This window comes from Phyllobates terribilis, unplaced genomic scaffold (genome assembly GCF_046119375.1).
Source record: "Phyllobates terribilis strain yellow unplaced genomic scaffold, ASM4611937v1 Scaffold_12__6_contigs__length_324123572, whole genome shotgun sequence".
Lineage (NCBI taxonomy): Eukaryota > Metazoa > Chordata > Amphibia > Anura > Dendrobatidae > Phyllobates > Phyllobates terribilis.
Window position 1 is genome coordinate 295,736,796 of NW_027362772.1, and position 20,218 is coordinate 295,757,013.

General features: G+C 46.4%; 1 pseudogene; it reads right to left on the reverse strand.

Annotated features, from left to right (window-relative positions):
- LOC141171814 (nicotinamide N-methyltransferase-like) overlaps positions 1-20,218 on the reverse strand; it is a 53,124-nt pseudogene that overhangs the window by 16,318 nt on the left and 16,588 nt on the right.

Below are 20,218 nucleotides of genomic sequence, written 5' to 3' on the forward strand. Positions count from 1 at the left end.
TTATGACTTTGAAAATTGTACATTCACACTGAAGGCATAAAAACTATGAATTATCACATGTGGAATTATATACTTAACAAAAAAGTGTGAAACAACTGAATATATGTCTTCTATTCTAGGTTCTTCAAAGTAGCCACCTTTTGCTTTGATGACTGCTTTGCACACTCTTAGCATTCTCTTGATGAGCTTCAAGAGTTAGTCACCGGAAAAGGTTTTCACTTCACCGGTGTGCCGTGTCAGGTTTAATAATTTTTTTCCACAAAAACAATTTTTTTTTTCACAATATTATTATTTTTACAAGGGTACTAGGAGAAATTGGACCCCAAACGTTGTTGTTCAATTTCTCCTGAGTATGCTGATACCTCATATGTGGGGGAAAGCCATTGTTTGGGCGCACGGCAGGGCTCGGAAGGGGAGGAGCGCCTTTTGACGTTTTCAATGCAAAACTCGCTGGAATTCACAGCGGACCCCATGTTTCGTTTGTAGAGCCTTTGATGTGCCTAAACAGTGAAAAAAAACACAAGTGACCGCATTTTGGAAACTAGACCCCTTAAGGAACTTATTTAGATGTGTGGTGAGTACTTTGAACCCCCAAGTGTTTTGCTGCTGACGTATTCAATGCAAAACTCGCTGAAATTCACAGCGAACCCCATGTTGCGTTTGGAGAGCCCCTGATGTGCTTAAACAGTGGAAACCACCACAAGTGACCCAATTTTGGAAACTAGACCCCTTAAGGAACTTATTTAGATGTGTGGTGAGCACTTTGAACCCCCAAGTGTTTTGCAAAGGTTTATGACGTAGACCCGTGAAAAAAAAAATCATTTTTTTCCCACAACAACAATCTTTTTTCCACAATATTTTTATTTTTACGAGGGTACAAGGAGAAATTGGACCCAAAATGTTGTTGTGCAATTTCTCCTGAGTATGCTGATACCTCATATGTGGGGGAAATCCATTGTTTGGGCGCACGGCAGGGCTCGGAAGGGAAAGAGCGCCATTTGACGTTTTCAATGCCAAACTCGCTGATATTGACAGCGGACCCCATGTCGCGTTTTAAGAGCCCCTGATGTGCCTAAACAGTGGAAACCCCCCACATGTGACCCCATTTTGGAAACTAGACCCCTTGAGGAACTTATGTAGATGTGTGGTGAACATTTTGAAGCCCCAGGTGCCTCACAGAAAATTATAATGTTGACTTGTGAAAATAAAAAAAAACATTTTTTCCACAAAAATGTTAAAAAAAATATTTTCACAAGGGTAACAGGGAAAGTAGACATCAAAATCTGTTGTCCAGTTTCTCCTGAATACGCTGATACCCCATTTGTTGGAGAAAACTACTGTTTGGGTGCATGTCAGGGCTCGGAATGGTAGGAGTGATGCTTTGGAATGCAGACTTTGATGGAATGGTCTGTGGGCGTCATGTCACGTTCTCAGAGCCCCTGATGGGCCTAAACAGTTGAAATGCCCAAACATTGCCCCCTTTTGGATACTAGACCCCCAATGAATTTATCTAGATGTGTGGTGAACACTTTGAACCCCCAGGTGCCTCACAGAAAATTCTAATGTTGACTTGTGAAAATAAAAAAACAACAACATTTTTTCCAACAAAAATGTTAAAAAAAATATTTTCACAAGGGTAACAGCGGAAAGTGGACCTCAAAATCTGTTTCCAGTTTCTCCTGAGTATGCTGATACCCCATGTGTTGGAGAAAACTACTGTTTGGGTGCATGTCAGGGCTCGGAAGGGAAGGAGTGACGCTTTTCAATGCAGACTTTGAAGTAACGGTCTGCAGGCGTCATGTCACGTTCTCACAGCCCCTGATGTGCCTAAACAGTGGAAATGCCCAACAAGTGCCCCCTTTTTGGAAGTGGTAGCTTATTTTTGAATTTTATAATGTAGTGTCATACGTCAGTTGTGTAGGACAACCTGACGAACACTACACAACTGACGTATGACAACCTAACCAACACTACGTCAGCTGTGTAGTGTTCGTCAGGTTGTCATACGTCAGAAATTACTTTAGTATAGTAGTGCATGGAAGTATTGTACTTTTTGAAGCATTCTTTCATGCACAGGCCAGGTTTGTCGGGGCAGGTGTCATATTGATAAATGGTGTCCTTGACTATACCCATTTTATAACACACTCTGCACCTCTTTTGTGACTTACCTTTTTTTGCGACTTGAGGGATCTGCCCCTGGAAATGCTGGCCTGGTACAATTCTTGGTCCTTCAGTTCCGGAAGTACTGGGGCCCGCTTCGTCACCGCTGCCAAATATCAGGGCCTTGATAACTGTCTCCTGGAAGTGAAGTTACGACGCAGAAGTCTGGCCTGCACATTGTGACAGAAGGAAAGCGTTGTGCATTGCCATCTGTACAAGGTGCACCGCCAACTTCTTATACCATACCTTTGCCTTTCTCAAAGCACTGTATGGCTGGAGGACTTGATCAGAGAGATCAACTCCCCCCATGTACTTGTTGTACCCCACTACACAGTCTGGTTTGCCGACCTGTGTAGTGGAACCTCGTACAGTGCTGAGGGTGCTGCCATCACCATGTATGGTGGTCAAGAGAAGGATATCCCTCTTGTCCTTGAACTTGACCACCAGCAGGTGGTCGCTACATTGGGCTCTGCTCTCACCCCTTCTGAGCATCTGCCCAATTAGCGTCTTTGGGAGGCCTCTCTGATTTTTGCGGACAGTACCGCAGGCTGCGGTACGTCACGCAGAGAGGGTTTTGAAGAGAGGGACACTGGTATAAAAGTTATCCACGTACAGGTGATAACCTTTATCAAGCAGTGGGTGCACCAAGTCCCACACAATTTTCCCACTCACTCCCAGAACAGGGGGGCATTCAGGGGGTTCAATCCGGGAGTCTTTCCCTTCGTAAACTCTAAACTTGTGAGTGTACCCTGAGGTACTCTCACAAAGTTTATACTGCTTGATTCCGTACCTGGCCCTCTTACTGGGCAGGTACTGCCGGAATCCAAGCCGCCCCTTAAAAGCAGTTAAGTACTCATTCACACAGATGTCCCTTTGGGGCACGTACACTTCAGCAAACTTGTTGTTGAAGTGTTCGATGACCGACCGAACTTTGAAAAGACGATCAAAGTTCGGGTCATCACGTGCAGGACACCTTGCATTATCGTTGTAATGCAAGAACTTGTGGATGGCCTCAAAACATGTCCGGGTCATGACCATTCGGAACACTGGAGTGTTATACAAAACGTCAACACTCCAGTATTGCCGAACCTCTGGCTTCTTTTCGATCCCCATATGAAGGACCAGGCCCCAAAACTTCATCATTTCTTCTGCATCTACAGGAGACCAGTTAGAAAATGATGAAGAGGGGTTTTGTTCCAAAAACTGATGAGGGTACAAATTAGTTTGGCCCACCATGAGGTTTATAAAATCCTCAGACAAAAAGACTTTGAAAAAGTCTATTTCTGTGAGGCCTGTGGTGTCAAACTTGATTCCTGATTCCGCCACGAAATCAGGAATCAGTGGCTCATAGTTTTCGGGGGGGCGGGGTACATATGGGGTCAGTAGTGGGGGGGCGCTGGTTCGTCTTCTCTCCTGGTATGACTGCGGGGCAGTCCAGCAGCACCTGAGGAGGAAGAAGAGAAGGAGGAAGAAGAGGACGATGAGGAGTCGGAAAAATAAAGAAATGTGGGATCCTCGCCCTCACTGTCAGTGTCAGTGTCGGAGGCAAGAATAGCGTATGCCTCCTCCGCTGAATAGCGAGTTTGGGATGAGCGGGACATTTTTTTTTGTTATTTATGTAGTGTGTGTGTGTCAGTACTTTATTTAGAGTGTGTATGTGTCAGTGTGCTTAGTGTGAACTTTTGTTCTGAAAAAAAGGGACTACTGTATGTGGTGCAAACAGCGAGCACGAGTGTGGATCGGTGAACTATGTCAACGATCAATGCTCGTCAGCTGCTGGATGTGCGCACGGATGTGTGGGAAGTGGGAAGAGGGGAATTGGGGTGGATGAGGGGAGATCATAGATGACTTACCAAAGTCTTCTCTGTTCTCCTTCCAGCAGCAGGTTCTGGAGCAGGATCAGCAGCAGGACCGACGCAGAAGACCCAGGAGCAGGAGACGGTGCCCGGGGCAGGAGACGGCGCCCGGGGCAGAAGACGGCATCCGGAGCATGAGACGGCGCCTGGGGCAGGAGATGGCGCCCGGGGCAGAAGACGGCGTCCGGTGCAGGAGACGGCACCCGGGGCAGGAGACATCGCCCGGGGCAGGAGTCGGCGCCCGGGGCAGAAGACGGCGCCCGGGGCAGAAGACAGCTTCCGGAGCAGGAGACGGCGCCTGGAGCAAGAACTGGAGCCCCGAGCAGGAACTGGAGCCTGGAGCAAGCACTTGAGCCTGGAGCAGGAGACCAGAACCAAGAGAATTAACAAAAAAAGTCCTGAAAAGCAGCGAGCACGGACGTTGATCAGTGACATAGTTACTGGTGAGCGCTCGGCAGCTGCAGGATGCACAAAAAAAAAAATGGTGGGAAGGGGGGTAAAAAGAGGGGGGAGGGGAGAGGGGGGATTGGGTGGATGAGGGGAGAACAGAGATGGACTTACCAAAGTCTTCTCTGTTCTTCAGCAGGATCAGCAGCAGGATCAGCAGCAGGCTCTGGAGCAAGAACCACAGCAGGTCAGGAGCAGGAGACCCAGGACGCTGAAGCAGAAGATCCAGGAGCAGCAGCAGCAGTGACTGGAACAGGTGAGAAGATGGTCTTGTGGTGTCACTGAAGATTCTGTGGCACTACAACGCCCAGCGACAGATAGATCAGATGTGACCACTCTGTAGAAATCCTCACCAAGTGTGAGGGTCTGCAGGGCGGTCACAGGGGGGTGATAGGGTGGTGACAGGTGGAGGCCACCACCCAGTAACCTCCCGGTCAGGTAATCTGATTGGAGCAATCGATGATGACATTGATCGCTCCAATCAGAGTTCCTGAATACAGGTGACCAGGCGGTCACAGGGTGGTGTCTCCTCTCTTTGACCCCCTGTGGTGCATGCTGTGGCCCAGCCATCTGATTGGTGCAATCATTGTCACCAATCAGACATGACTGGGGCAGAGCACGCACCACAGGGTGTCACAGGGATGTGACACCTCCCTGTGACCGACCGGTCATCTGTATTCAGGAACTCTGATTGGAGCGATCGATGTTATCATAGATCGCTCCAATCAGAACAGTCTGGGGGCTTTCATCACATTGCAGGGGGTCATGGGGCAGTGACAGGCAGGTCACAAGCTGGTCACCGCCCCATGACCGCCCTGTCACCGCGCGGTCCCGCTATGATCGGCGCGATCGATGTGATCGGCGATTGCACCGATCTTAGCTCTTTGGGGTCAGGGCTGGGGTCTCCTAGCAACAAGCTAGGATCGGTTCTCTTAGGAGCACCGATCCTAGGCTGCACATCACTGTTTCCGGCAATCTGATTGCCGGAAACAGTGAGAATGCTGTGATTGGCTGTTCAGAATTGAACAGCCAATCACAGCGATAGTGGGTGCAGAGGGGCTGCGACACCCCCCGGGATGCTGGCGCCATCTACCCTGAGGTGAGATGGCACCGGAAATTTAATGCGATCACCGCGACTTTAGTCTCGGGACCGCATTAAAGACCATGACCTAATAGTACGTCATTGGTCCAATCGGCCCAGGTCACAATAAAGTACTATTAGGTCACACGTCAGAAAGGGATTGAGAGCTTCGTAGACTCCGCCCCGGTGCCTAGTCTATCTCTTTCTAACCTGGGGTGAGGTCTCTGGCAGTAAATGCAGTGTATAAGAGTCGTTGTCAAGGGTTCCTGCTGTGTGCTCCCTAGTCATCCAAGCCATCAATTAGGGCTAGTGGAATGCTGTGAGCAGCATGCTCTACAGTATCGGTTCACCGGTTGGTGTCCACGCCACCGAGGCGTCCTCGCTACCGATCCAGCATTCCAGGTTTCCGCCATTGTATGTGTGGTCACACTGCCGCTTTTACACCCATGTGTTGGGTGCTGCAGGGATCCTCCCCCTCTTTAGGAACTTAGGTTTCAGGCCTTTCCTGGCCTGCAGCTATCTGCAGCTCAATACGCCCCCATCTAGTGCTCGGGCGTTTCATTCTGCCGAATCCTTCCTGCTCTGCACAGCGGTGTCTTGCAGTGCAGAAGTTTATTAGTTTTGTTTTTGCAGTATTGCTATCTCCCAGCATTGTACCTTGTTTAGTTACTACTTGTGTGTGCACTTAACACACTAGTTTATTTCTTTCTCTGTGCTTAGCTGAACATTCCTCTGGGACTCAGCTGCTGCAGCTCCTCTGCAGTCCGGCGGACCCCGACGTGTCCTTTCAGTTTTATTTTATTTTATTTAAGGACACACCAGCGTAACACAGTGTGACTCCTTCTACCCCGGAGCTCAAGGTCTTTATATCATCACCATAAATCTATTTACAAAGCATGTTAGCAATGAATATGTTTTCTTATATCACAAGTTCTTCTCTTCATTAATAGAGACATGCGATCAACAAATAACAAAAGCAAGAAAAATAATGTTTAACCCGTTAGGGACCAGACTTTCAGGAGTAAGAACAATTTTTGAGTTTGATTTTTGCCATTCTAAAAATAATATTTTATCCATATTTGCTCATATTCTGTGACAAAGCCTGGCGAAACATGAAACAGGATGCCTCACCACAATAGTTGACTTGGGTATACTGTTTAGTATCTTCTATAGCAGTTACTACTTACTTATGGTGCCGACAGTGAAATATGGCGGCATTGTCCTTATGTGGGGCTGCTGGTGTCGGGGAGCTACAGTTCATTGATGACATCATGAATTCTTAGTTGTACTGCTCTATAATGAAAAAGAAGCTGCCATTGCTCGTTGGCCTTGGAAGATGTGCACAAACTCAAATCTGTTGCATTTCCGAAGAAGAACAGGATGACAGTGATTCCGAGGCCGAGTGTCTCCTGATCTGACCCCAACAGCACACCTATGGGGAGTTCTGAGGAGACAAATAGTCATCACTTTCCATCAAGCATCTGGGTCTAGAACTCATCTCAAAGAATTGAATAGGATCGATGTTGCAATATGTCGCCAACCTGTTCATTTCAGGCCTAGAAGACTTGGTGTTGTCCTTTCAAATTGTAAAGATCATATAATATTATAGACTTAGTAGTTTTTGATGTGGGGTGTACTCATTTTTGCATCAACTAATTTGAGTATATATATATATGTATATATTGTGGTAGGACGACTCGCTCGGCCACTTCCTTAAGTAGACTCAGGAACCCGGGTACTCTCTACAGGCTTTATTAACAGCATAAAGCTCTGCGCTCCAGCAAAATAAATACAGTCTTACTTGGCTAAGCAACAAAACAAAAGATAAACTATGGCACAGTCCATACAGTGCCTACAAGTAGTATTCAACCCCCTGCAGATTTTGTTGGTTGACACATGCGGAATTAACTTGGCATTGTGACATTTGTACTGTAGGTCAGCCTGGAAGTGGGAAATGCACTGCAGCAAATATTGTTTTTTTTTGTTTGTTTGTTTGTTTGTTTTTTTTAAACGTTAAAAGTTAATTCAGAGTGTCATTTATTATTCAACCCCTCAAACCACAAGAATTCTGTTTGGTCCCCCTAAAGTATTAAGAAGTAGTTCAGGCACCAAGAATAATGAGCTTCACATGTGTGGATTAAAGATCTCTTTTGCCAGCCTTTTCTGACTATTTAAGACCCTCCCCAAACTTGTGAACAGCACTCAGACATGGTCAACATGGGAAAGACAAAGGAGCATTCCAAGGCCATCAGAGACAAGATCGTGGAGGGTCACAAGGCTGGCAAGGGGTACAAAACCCTTTCCAAGTAGTTGGGCCTACCTGTCTCCACTGTTGGGAGCATCATCCGTAAGTGGAAGGCTTATGGAACTACTGTTAGCCTTCCACGGCCTGGACAGCCTTTGAAAGTGTCCTCCCGTGCCGAGGCCAGGCTTGTCCGAAGAGTCAAGGCTAACCCAAGGACAACAAGGAAGGAGCTCCGGGAAGATCTCATGGCAGTGGGGACATTGGTTTCAGTCAATACCATAAGTAACGTACTCCACCGCAATGGTCTCCATTCCAGACGAGCCCGTAAGGTACCTTTACTTTCAAAGCGTCATGTCAAGGCTCGTCTACAGTTTGCTCATGATCACTTGGAGGACTCTGAGACAGACTGGTTCAAGGTTCTATGGTCTGATGAGACCAAGATCGAGACCTTTGGTGCCAACCACACACGTGACGTTTGGAGACTGGATGGCACTGCATACGACCCCAAGAATACCATCCCTACAGTCAAGCATGGTGGTGGCAGCATCATGCTGTGGGGCTGTTTCTCAGCCAAGGGGCCTGGCCATCTGGTCCGCATCCATGGGAAGATGGATAGCACGGCCTACCTGGAGATTTTGGCCAAGAACCTCCGCTCCTCCATCAAGGATCTTAGGATGGGTCGTAATTTCATCTTCCAACAAGACAACGACCCAAAGCACACAGCCAAGAAAACCAAGGCCTGGTTCAAGAGGGAAAAAGTCAAGGTGTTGGAGTGGCCTAGTCAGTCTCTTGACCTTAACCCAATTGAAAACTTGTGGAAGGAGCTCAAGAATAAAGTCCACATGAGACACCCAAAGAACCTAGATAACTTGGAGAAGATCTGCATGGAGGAATGGGCCAAGATAACTCCACAGACCTGTGCCGGCCTGATCAGGTCTTATAAAAGACGATTATTAGCTGTAATTGCAAACAAGGGTTATTCCACAAAATATTAAACATAGGGGTTGTATAATAATTGACCCACACTTTTATGTTTAAAATTTATTAAAATTCAACTGAGCAACATAACTTTTTGGTTTGCAAGATTTATGCTTCTGTTCATAAATCCTACTCTCGTTTGCAGTTTGAAGGCTCTAACTTATTTGCATCTTATCAATCCAGCTAAATCTGCAGGGGGTTGAATACTACTTGTAGGCACTGTATATGTGTGTGCGGGTCGCACACACAAGTTATGTCCAGCCTTCAGCTCCCTCCTGAGCTATGGCTGTCCAGTCTGGAGACCTTGCCTCTCCAAACACAACTCAAAGAAAAAAAAACAGGCTCTGTTAGCACATCATGTTCTACCACCTGGGTATGCCCCGGCAACTCTGAGAACAGGTCCCAATTCTGCTGGAGCAGTTCTCGACACTGTTGCTTCTGGGCTGGCAAAAGGGTCTCCGCTATCGTGACATCTTCCACCTGGCCTTCGGGAGTGGCTCCCAGGCAAGGAGTTCCCACGGGTTCCCAATCTCGTCACGGCTTGAACAGGTTTACATGGTACACCCGGTGTGGCTTTCTTCGGCCAGGCTGGTAGACTCTGTAGTTCACTTCACCAAGCTTCTCCATCACCTCATATGGGCCTTGCCACTTGGCCAGAAACTTACTTTCAACGGTGGGAATAAGAACCAGGATGCGATCCCCAGGTTGGAACTGTCTCAGCCTTGCTGACTGGTTATACACCCTCGCCTGGTCTTCCTGCGCCTGGAGGAGATGTTGCTTCACGATGGGCATCACCTTCACCATTCTCTCCTGTAACTGGGCGACATGTTCGATGATGCTCTGGTGGGGCATGACTTTGGCCTCCCAGGTTTCCTTGGCGATGTCTAGGAGACCTTTTTGATGCCGTCCATACAGGAGCTCAAATGGAGAGAAGCCAGGGGAGGCTTGAGGAACTTCTCTGACAGAGAAAAGTAGAAATGGGAGCAGGTAGTCCCAGTCTCGCATATCCTTTTCAATGACCTTCCTGAGCATCGCCTTTCAGGTCTTATTGAAGAGTTCCACTAAGCCGTCCGTCTGCGGATGATAAACTGAGGTCCGAATCTGGGCAATCTGAAGGACTCTGCATAGCTCCTTCATCACCTTGCTTATGAAGGGGGTTCCTTGGTCTGTCAAAATCTCTTTTGGCAGACCTGTCCGAGCAAAAATATGAACTAGCTCTCGGGTTATACTTTTACTGGACGAGTTCCTTAGGGGTACCGCTTCGGGGTACCAGGTCGCATAGTCCATGACCACGAGGATGTATTGGTGGCCCCGGGCCGATTTAACGAAGGGACCCACAAGGTCCATGTCAATCCTCTCAAAGGGAACTTCTATGACAGGTAGTGGAATAAGGGACTATGGAAGTGGGAGGTGGGCGCGGTTATCTGGCAGGTGGGGCAGGACCTACAATAGTTTAAGATTTCCCGATAACATCCTGGCCAATAAAACCTCCTTATAATTCTATCCTGGGTTTTCTCAACCCCTAGGTGTCCCCCCAGAATAAGTGTGCCATGTTTAATATCCTCTGACGGTATGAACCTGGAACTAACAGCTGTTCCACTACCTCTTCACTTTTTAGTTTGGTCACCCGGTATAATAGCTCCCCCTGAACTGCGACGTGTGGGTACCTGGTGTCCGCTCTTGAGCAACACCATTACAAACAGTAACATTATCCCATGCCCCTTTCAAGGTCAAGTCCCGAACCTGAATTGACCCAAAGTTCTCTCCAGGCACCTCTAATTCAGGGAGGTCGACCACCTCAGACACAGGCTCATCCCCATCGCCGAAAAGGACACATGGTGGGAACTCATCCACTTCTGATGTCGACCAGGGTGTTTCTCTAGGGTCCTGGCTTTTTCCCACAGGACTCGGTCTGGATCCCTTCCCCCACAAGTCCCAGAACAAGGGAAAATCGCGCCCCAAAATGACTGGATGTATCAGGTTCCTGACCACCTCGACCTCGTGGGGTTGAGTGCCACAGTCTGTTTCGACTGTCACTCTGGCAACTGGGTAGTTCTTGGCATCCCCATGTATGCAGCGGATGCCCACAGATTTGGTAGAGATCAGGTGGTAGGCATGGGTGGCACTGATTAAGGTTACTAGACTCCCAGGATCCAACAGCCCCAGGACCATCACTCCGTTAACAGATACGGCACACGCCTGCGGGCCTTCGCTGGGTTGACATTTATGCGGGGCATTTATGCATATAGCATTTATGCATACTTTATCGAAGTGCCATAGTGCTCCCCCACTGAGCTCCCCCACGTTCGTGCTGGGCGGGGAACAGCCCTTGGAAGAAAAGCTGCTTGCGCATCCCTTTGAGGTTAAGGGCGCGAGTGGGCAGAGGGACTACGCTGGAGTGCGGTGCCGACACGGCCAGGCCGTTCCTGCCCATGCGACTTCGGTGTCGCCGGGTTTGTGCCAGAGCCGCGGTGGACCCTGACGGCCAGCCCCCCTCTCCCAATACTGGTGCCTGTCCGCTGGTGGGAGGCAGGTCTAAGCTCTGTAATTTAAATTGGCTCTGTAATTTGAATGAGTACACTTTAAATCCTTTTACAAGGATCTATTGGAGGGAAAGTCTGGTGCCAGCAGCCGCGGTAATTCGAGCTGCAGTAGCGTCCACTAAAGCTGCTGCGGTTAAAAAGCTTTTATAAGGACTGAGCTTGGCGGTCCCCCGCAAGGCGTGCTACCGCCAGTCCCAGCCCCTTTGCCTTGGGGCGCCTCCCCGATGCTCTTGACTGAGTGTCCCGGGGGCCCGAAGCGTTTCCTTTGAAAAAATTAAGTGTCCAAAGCACAGGTGGTGTAGCTTGCTTAACAGCTGGGCTACTCCGCTGACTAGCAGACACTTCTACTATGCCCAAAGTATTGCCTGGGCTCGATGCAGTTAAAAATTTGTAATTAGATCTACAGGCGGTGTAGCTTGCTTAACAGCTGGGCTATTCCGCTGACTAGCAGACAGTGCTACTATGTCCAAAGGATTGCCTGGGCTAGATGCAGTTAAAAAATTGTTATTAGGTACACAGGTGGTGTAGCTTGCTTAACAGCTGGGCTACACCGTTGACTACCAGACACTGCTACTAGGCCCAAAAGGATTTCCTGGGCTAGATGCAGTTAAAAATTGTTATTAGATACAAAGGTGGTGTAGCTTGCTTCAGATGGGCTACTCCACTGACTACCAGACACTGCTACTAGGCCCAAAAGGATTTCCAGGGTTAGATGTAGTAAAAAATTGTAATTAAATACACAGGTGGTGTAGCTTCCTTCAGATGGGCTACTCCGCTGACTACCAGACACTGCTACTAGTCCCAAAAAGATTTCCTGGGTTAGATGCAGTAAAAAATTAGAATTAGATACGCAGGCGGTGTAGCTTCCTTCACAGGTGGGCTACTCCACTGACTACCAGACACTGATACTAGGCCTAAAAAGATTTCCTGAGTAGGATGAAGTAAAAAATTAGAATTAGATACACAGTCGGTGTAGCTTTCATGACAAGGTGGGCTACTCCGCTGACTACGAGACACTGCTACTATGCCCAAAAGTATTTACTGGGTTAGATGCAGTAATAAATTGTTCTGAGATACACAAGTGGTGTAGCTTGCTTCAGATGGGCTACTCCACTGACTACAAGACACTGCTACTAGGCCCAAAAGGATTTCCTGGGTTAGATGCAGTACAAAATTAGATTTAGATACACAGGCTGTGTAGCTTCCTTCACAGATGGGTTACTCCGCTGACTACGAGACATTGCTACTATGCCCAAAAGGAATTCCTGGGTTAGATGCAGTAAAAAATTGTTATTAGATACAAAGGTGGTGTAGCTTGCTTCAGATGGGCTACTCAACTGACTACCTGACACTGCTACTATACCCAAAAGGATGTACGGGGTTAGATGCAGTAAAAAATTGTTATTAGATACACAGGTGCTGTAGTTTGCTTCATATGGGCTACTCCATTGACTACCAGACACTGCTATTAGGCCCAAAAGGATTTTCTGGGTTAGATGCAGTAAAAAATTAGAATTAGATACACAGGCGGTGTAGCTTAATTCACAGGTGGGCTACTCAGCTGACTACCAGACACTGCTACTAGGCCCAAAAAAATGTACTGGGTTACATGCAGTATAAAATTGTTATTAGATACACAGGTAGTGGAGCTTGCTTCAGATGGGCTACTGCATTGACTACCAGACACTGCTACTAGGCCCAAAAGGTTTTCCTGGGTTAGATGCAGTAAAAAATTATAATTAGATACACATGTGGTGTAGTTTCCTTCACAGGTGGGCTACTCCGCTGACTACGATACACTGCTATTAGGCACAAAAGGATTTACTGGGTTAGATGCAGTAAAAAATTGTTATTAGATACACAGGTGGTGTAGTATGTTCAGATGGGCTACTCCACTGACTACCACACACTGCTACTAGGCACAAAAAGATTTCCTGGGTTAGATGCAGTAAAAAATTAGAATTAGATACACAGGAAGTGTAGCTTCCTTTACAGGTGGGCTACTACGCTAAATACCAGACACTGCTACAAGACCCCAAAAGATTTCCTGTGTTAGATGCAGGAAAAATTAGACTTAGATACACAGGTGGTGTACCTTCCTTCACAGGTGGGCTACTCTGAGGACTACGAGTCACTGCTACTATGCCCAAAAGGATTTACTGGGCTAGATGCTGTAAAAAAGTGTTATTAGATACACAGGTGGTGTAGCTTGCTTCAGATGGGCTACTCCATTGACTGCCAGACACTGCTACTAGGCCCAAAAGGATTTATTGGGTTAGATGCAGTAAAAAATTAGAATTAGATACACAAGCAGTGTAGCTTCCTTCACAGGTAGGCTCCTCCACTGACTACCATACACTGCTACTAGGCCCAAAAGAATTTCTTGGATTAGATGCAGTAAAAAACTGTTATTAGATACACAGGTGGTGTAGCTTGCTTCAGATGGGCTACTCCACTGACTACCTGACACTGCTACTAGGCCCAAAAGGATTTACTGGGTTAGATACAGTAAAAAATTGTTATTAGATGCACAGGTGGTGTAGCTTGCTTCAGATGTGCTACTCCACTGACTACCAGACCCTGCTATTAGGCCCAAAAGGATTTCCTGGGTTAGATTCAGTAAAAGTTTGAATTATATACACAGGCGGTCTAGCTTCCTTCACAGGTTGGCTACTCCGCTGACTACCAGACACTGCTACTAGGCCAAAAAAGATTTCCTGGGTTAGATGCTGTAAAAATTTGAATTATATACACAGGCGGTCTAGCTTCCTTCACAGGTGGGCTACTCGAATGACTACCAGACACTGCGACTTGGCCCAAAACGATTTCCTGGGTAAGATGCAGTAAAAAATTGTTACTAGATACACAGGCGGTGTAGCTTGCTTCAGATGGGCTACTCCACTGACTACCAGACATTGCTACTAGGCACAAAAAGATTTCCTGGGTTAGATGCAGTAAAAAATTTGAATTAGATACACAGGAAGTGTAGCTTCCTTTACACGTGGGCTACTACGCTGAATACCAGACACTGCTACAAGACCCAAAAAGATTTCCTGTGTTAGATGCAGCAAAAAATTAGACTTAGATACACAGGCGGTGTACCTTCCTTCACAGGTGGGCTACTCTGAGGACTACGAGTCACTGCTACTATTGTTAGAACCTTGCTGTTAGGTTTTTTTTCCTTTGCTGGTCACATGACCTTGTTGGCCTATTTAATCCTGCTCCGCCCTTCTGGCTTTGCTGGACTTCATTGTATATCTACTTTCTAGCTAGCCTGTGCTCTGTGTCTTGCTCTGTTAGTTTGCTTGGTCTACGGACCTCTATGTTCTTTATATTTTGTTTGTTCGTCTGTCTGCTACTATTTCTGTTAGGAGGTGTCCCATATTCCTCCCAGTCCTTAGTACTTGTAGGGATTCCTCCCCCACATCTATAGGTCTTCGTACAGACTAGCTTAGGACTTTAGCAGGTCTGATCGCAGGATCAGGTTCCCTGTTACATCATAGGGATTCAGCTGAGTCCTATAGTAGGGACAGATCTCCTCTCTTTCCTTAGCTCTGGTAGCAGAACATAACAGTAAGTCCAGCCAGCAAATTCTCTAAGGAAAGATTTTTTTTGTTCCATCATGGTGTCGGTTCAGGATTTGGCTAAACACCTGCAGGGACTCTCTCTGGAAGTGGCCGAGCTCCGTCAGCACGTGAGTAACTGTTCTGGAGCACATTTCTTGGAGCCTAAGGTATGTTTGCCGGATTTATTTTTTGGTGAACATCGAGAATTTTTTTCATTTAAAAATGCTTGCTTATTGTATTTTCGTTTGAGACCCAAGTCCTCTGGGGATGAATCCCAGCGCGTAGGGTTCATAATGTCACTTTTGCGCAAAGAGCCTCAGGAGTGGGCCTTTTCTTTGCAACCTAGCGATACATGCTTCAGATCAGTGGATAGTTTTTTTTTCTGCTTTAGGACTATTATATGATGATCCTGACCGTGTCGCATCAGCTGAGACTGAGTTGAGACGTTTAAAACAAGGATCAGGTAATGTCGAAAAATATTGTACACATTTTCGTCGTTGGTCCACTCAAACAGGGTGGAACGATTCTGCTCTGAAAAGTCTATTTCTTGCTGGGCTCAGTGAAAGGGTTAAAGACCTGCTAATTGCTTATCCTACACCTGAGGATTTGCAACAGGCTATGCAATTAGCTATACGGGTGGATAGAAGACTGCGTGCTAGGGTTAATGAGAGCAAATCCTCTGCTATGTCAGTTTCTGGTTATGAGAATGTGTGTACTAACAGTGGTGAACCGATGGAGATTGGATCGGTGGCACCTCGCTCTCAAGAAAAAGACCGTCGTTTTTCGAAAGGCTTGTGTTTCTATTGCGGAAAATCTGGTCATTTGATTAAAGGCTGTGAGCTTCGTATGAAGAAAGAAAAAAAAATGGTCAGTCACGCCCGTATTGCCTGTTTAAATTCCAAGGGTGTATTTTTAGCTGCTTCCACGATTGCTCAGGAAAAATTAATGGAATTTCGGGTGTTTGTTGATTGCGGGTCTACACTGAATGTAATTGATGGGGGATTCGTGGAAAAACTCAATTTAAAACCTGAACCTTTATCATCCCCCATTGCTGTGGTTTCTGTGGATGGTTCCCCTTTGAAGAATATTACTCTCAAGGTCTGTGAATTTCCTCTCACTATTAATGGTGTTCACCATGAGAAATTGGATTTGGTAGTGTTGAATAACTTGCCTTCTCCAGTAATATTGGGTTTGCCCTGGTTAAAATTTCACAATCCTGTACTGGATTGGTCTACCAGTGAAATTAAATCCTGGAGCCATAAATGTTATGACAAGTGTTGTAACGGGCGTATTGCAGCTTTGGATAGGGGAGAATTACCTGTTCCTATTCAGGATTTTTGGAGAGTTTTTTCTGAGAAAGATTCGCAGGTTTTGCCTCCCCATAGAGACTATGATTGTTCTATTGAATTTGTCCCTGGAGCGACTCTTCCTAAAAGTCGTTTATTTAACCTTACTATTCCTGAGAGGAAGGCTTTGGAGGAATACATACAGACAAGTTTGGCCGCCGGTCACATTAGGCCCTCTAAGTCTCCTGTGGCGGTTGGATTTTTTTTTGTAAAAAAAAAAGGACGGCGGTTTACGTCCTTGTCTGGATTTTCGTGAGATTAACAAAATTACGGTACGCAATCCTTACCCACTGCCATTGATTCCTGATCTGTTTAACCAGTTATTGGGGGCCAAGTGGTTCTCTAAAATTGACCTTAAGGGGGCATACAATCTGTTGCGCATGAAGGAGGGTGATGAATGGAAGACTGCTTTTAACACTCCTGTGGGTCATTTTGAGAATCTGGTTATGCCTTTTGGTCTTACTAATGCTCCTGCATTTTTTCAGAATCTGATTAATGACATCCTTAGACCTTTGATCGGTAAAAATGTGGTTGTGTATTTGGATGACATTTTGATTTATTCGCCAGATCTGGAGTCTCATTGGCGGAGCGTGCGTGAGGTATTACAGTTATTAATGGACAATTCGCTTTTTGCTAAGCTGGAGAAATGTGAGTTCGCTGTACAGAGAATTAGTTTTTTGGGCTACATTATCTCCAGCAAAGGTTTTGAGATGGATCCGGTTAAGGTTCAGGCTGTGCAGGAATGGCCTAGGCCTATTGGTTTGAAATCGATACAGAGGTTTTTGGGTTTCGCCAATTACTATGGAAAATTCATAAAAAATTTTTCTAGTATTGTCAAACCTCTGACTGATCTCACCAGGAAAGGTGCTGATGCGGTTCAGTGGTCTTCTGAGGCCATTGAAGCTTTTGTGTATCTCAAGGAGAGGTTCACCTCTGCTCCCATCCTTATGCAGCCTGATGTTACTAGGCCGTTTTTGGTTGAGGTTGATGCTTCCTCTGTGGGGGTTGGCGCAGTATTGTCTCAGGATAACGGGGATGGATTACATCCCTGTGCCTTTTTTTCAAAAAAATTTTCGGAGACTGAATTGAATTACGATATTGGTAATCGGGAATTATTGGCTATTAAACTCGCATTTGAACACTGGCGCCACTTCTTGGAAGGTGCGGAATTTCCCGTTCAGGTTCTTACGGATCATAAAAATCTGATATATCTTGACGCTGCCAAGCGCCTGAATGCCCGTCAGGCTAGGTGGGCACTGTTTTTCTCGCGGTTTAATTTCTCCGTTACTTACATCCCTGGTACTAAGAATGTTAAGGCGGATGCCTTGTCTCGCAGTTTTTCTCCCATAGTCGGTGCTGAGAAAGAGGAAAACATTTTACAAGAAGGTGTTGTGATAGCTGCTTTAGACTCCGTTTTGGAAGATGAGATTCTTAAAGCTCAGGAGAATGCCCCATCTAACACTCCTCATGGGAGGTTGTTTGTGCCTGGGACCTTTAGGAGAGATTTGTTTGTTGAGTGTCACGAATCTCGGTTGGCAGGTCATCCCGGAATCTCTGAGACCAAGAGACTGGTGGGTCGCAGTTTTTGGTGGCCTGGATGGCAGAAGGAAGTCATTAAGTGGGTACGCCAATGTACTGTATGTGCTAGATCTAAGTCCTCACATACTCCTGCTGCGGGGTTGCTTTGTCCTTTGGAGGTCCCCAGTGCTCCTTGGACACATTTGGCTATGGACTTTATAACTGACCTTCCCCCCTCTGAGGGTTTTACTGTCATCTGGGTGGTCGTGGACCGTTTTAGCAAGATGTGTCACTTGGTTCCCTTCATCAAACTGCCCTGCGCTAAAACTCTCGCTAAGGCCTTTGTCAAGGAAATTGTCAGACTTCATGGCGTTCCTACTGACATTGTTTCTGATAGGGGTCCTCAGTTCGTGGCTCGTTTTTGGCGTGCCTTTTGTGACAGGTTGGGAATTCATTTATCGTTTTCGTCCGGATATCATCCTGAATCTAATGGCCAGACAGAAAGGAAAAACCAGGATGTTGAGCAGTTCTTGCGTTGTTTTGTGGCAGACAATCAAGAGGGGTGGTCTGAGTTTCTGCCACTTGCCGAATTTGCTCTGAACAATCATACATCTTCTTCTGCTGGTTGTTCGCCTTTTTTTTGTTGTTCTGGGAGACATCTGTCGTTTGGGTCGTTCTCCAAGTTGGGATCTGCCGTGCCTGAGGAGGAGAATTTTTCCGGTGATTTGGAAAGAGTATGGACGGATGTGCGTGGTAATCTTCAGGAGGCCAACAGAAAATCTAAAGACTACTTTGATAGGAAACGACAGGAGGTTTTGTTCGCTGTTGGTGACATGGTTTGGTTGTCCTCTAGGAATCTGCGGTTGAGGATTCCTTCTAAGAAATTGGGTCCCAAGTTTGTAGGGCCCTTTAAGGTGCTTCAGGTTGTCAACCAATCTGCTGTTAGGTTGGAGGTTCCTACCTTCTGGAGAATTAATCCGGTCTTTCATGTCTCTCTGTTAAAAAAAGCTGTTGTGTCGGATGGTGACGCCTCTGCCTCTGTTCCTCCGGTGGTGGAGGACGGGGAATATGAAATTTCTCGCATCCTTGACTCTAGACGGTATAGAGGTAGTTTGCAGTATCTTGTGGCCTGGAAAGGTTTCGGACCCGAGGATAACTCTTGGGTGAGGTCAGATGATGTTTCCGCGTCCATACTTATCAGAGCGTTTCACAGGAGATTTCCTGATAAGCCTGGTCCTAGGGGATCCGGAGGATCCTCTTAGAAGGGGGGGTACTGTTAGAACCTTGCTGTTAGGTTTTTTTTCCTTTGCTGGTCACATGACCTTGTTGGCCTATTTAATCCTGCTCCGCCCTTCTGGCTTTGCTGGACTTCATTGTATATCTACTTTCTAGCTAGCCTGTGCTCTGTGTCTTGCTCTGTTAGTTTGCTTGGTCTACGGACCTCTATGTTCTTTATATTTTGTTTGTTCGTCTGTCTGCTACTAGTTCTGTTAGGAGGTGTCCCATATTCCTCCCAGTCCTTAGTACTTGTAGGGATTCCTCCCCCACATCTATAGGTCTTCGTACAGACTAGCTTAGGACTTTAGCAGGTCTGATCGCAGGATCAGGTTCCCTGGTACATCATAGGGATTCAGCTGAGTCCTATAGTAGGGACAGATCTCCTCTCTTTCCTTAGCTCTGGTAGCAGAACATAACAACTATGCCCAAAAGGATTTTCTGGGTTAGATGCAGTAAAAAATTATAATTAGATACACATGTGGTGTAGCTTCCTTCACAGGTGGGCTACTCCGCTGACTACGAGACACTGCTATTATGCACAAAAGGATTTACTGGGTTAGATGCAGTAAAAAATTGTTATTAGATACACAGGTGATGTAGTAGGTTCAGATGGGCTACTCCACTGACTACCAGACACTGCTACTAGGCACAAAAAGATTTCCTGGGTTAGATGCAGTAAAAAATTAGAATTAAATACACAGGAAGTGTAGCTTCCTTTACAGGTGGGCTACTACGCTGAATACCAGACACTGCTACAAGACACAAAAAGATTTCCTGTGTTAGATGCAGTAAAAAATTAGAATTAGATACACAGGCGTTGTAGCCTCCTTCACAGGTTGGCTACTCGAATGACTACCAGACACTGCGACTTTGGCCAAAACGATTTCCTGGGTAAGATGCAGTAAAAAATTGTTACTAGATACACAGGCGGTGTAGCTTGCTTCAGATGGGCTATTCCACTGACTACCAGACATTGCTACCAGGCCCAAAAGGATTTCCTGGTTTATATGCAGTAAAAAATTAGAATTAGATACACAGGCAGTATAGATTCATTCACAGGTGGGCTACTCCGCTGACTACCAGACACTGCTACTAGGCCCAAAAAGATTTCCTGGGTTAAATGCAGTAGAAAATTAGAATTAGATACACAGGCGGTGTAGATTCCTTCACAAGTGGGCTACTCCGCTGACTTCGAGACAC